This window comes from Cebus imitator, unplaced genomic scaffold (genome assembly GCF_001604975.1).
Source record: "Cebus imitator isolate Cc_AM_T3 unplaced genomic scaffold, Cebus_imitator-1.0 Scaffold1354, whole genome shotgun sequence".
Classification (NCBI taxonomy): Eukaryota; Metazoa; Chordata; class Mammalia; order Primates; family Cebidae; genus Cebus; species Cebus imitator.
Window position 1 is genome coordinate 15,081 of NW_016108669.1, and position 1,214 is coordinate 16,294.

The following is a 1,214-nucleotide window of genomic DNA, read 5'->3' on the forward strand; positions in this document are numbered from 1 at the left end:
ACGGTGGCTCAAGCCTGTAATCCCAGCACTATGGGAGGCCGAGGCGGGTGGATCACGAGGTCAAGAGATTGAGACCATCCTGGTCAACATGGTGAGACCCCGTCTCTACCAAAAATACAAAAAATTAGCTGGGCATGGTGGTGCGTGCCTGTAATCCCAGCTACTCAGGAGGCTGAGGCAGGAGAATTGCCGGAACCCAGGAGGCGGAGGTTGCGGTGAGCCGAGATCGTGCCATTGCACTCCAGCCTGGGTAACAAGAGCGAAACTCCATCTCAAAAAAAAAAAAAGAAAAGAAAAGAAAATTTAAGACGTGAAAACAAATACAATCTGGACAGGTCTCAAGAATCTCTAGCCAGCCTGAATGGAGAGTATCCTTCCTCACTGAAGTCAGACATCAAAAATGATGAAAGCTGGCTCATTTCTGAAATGCTGAAGTTTCAACAGAACACAACCAGACATACAAAGAGATAACAAGGATGATACCAAAGAATTAAACAGAAATTAATACAACAGAGACTTACATGCCAAGCACAGTGTCTCACACCTGTAAGCCAAGCACTTTGAGAGGCCTAGGTGGGTGGATCACGAGGTAAGGAGTTGGAGACCAGCGTGGCAAAGATGATGAAACCCTGTCTCTACTAAAAATACAAAAATCAGCTGGGCACGGTGGTGGATGCCTATAATCCCAGCTACTAGGGAGGCTGAGGAGGAGAATGGCTTGAACCCAGGAGGTGGAGGCTGCAGGAAGCTGAGATCGCCGCACTGCACTCTAGCCTGGGTGACAGTGTAAGACTCAGTCTCACAACAAAAACAAAAACAGAGACTTATAAATAATCAGACCAAAAATGCAAAATAAGCCTAGCCAACATGGTGAAACCCCGTTTCTACCAAAACTACAGAAATTCGCTGGACATGTTGGTGCACACCTGTGGTCCCAGCTGCTTGGGAGGCTGAGATGGGAGGAACTCTTAAGCCTGGGATGCAGAGGCTGCAGTGTACTTGGTGGTCTCTCATGTCCTCGGAGAGGGTGCTTTTGTAGCTGCGGGTGGGGCTGGAATCTTCCCAGATCTAAGAGAAGAGGAAATGCCATATCCTAGGAAAATCAATCAGTTTTCTTCTTTTTTTTTTTTTTTGAGATGGAATTTCACTCATGTTGCCTAGGCTGGAGTGCAGTGGTGGATCTCAGCTCACTGCAACTTCTGCCTCCAGAGTTC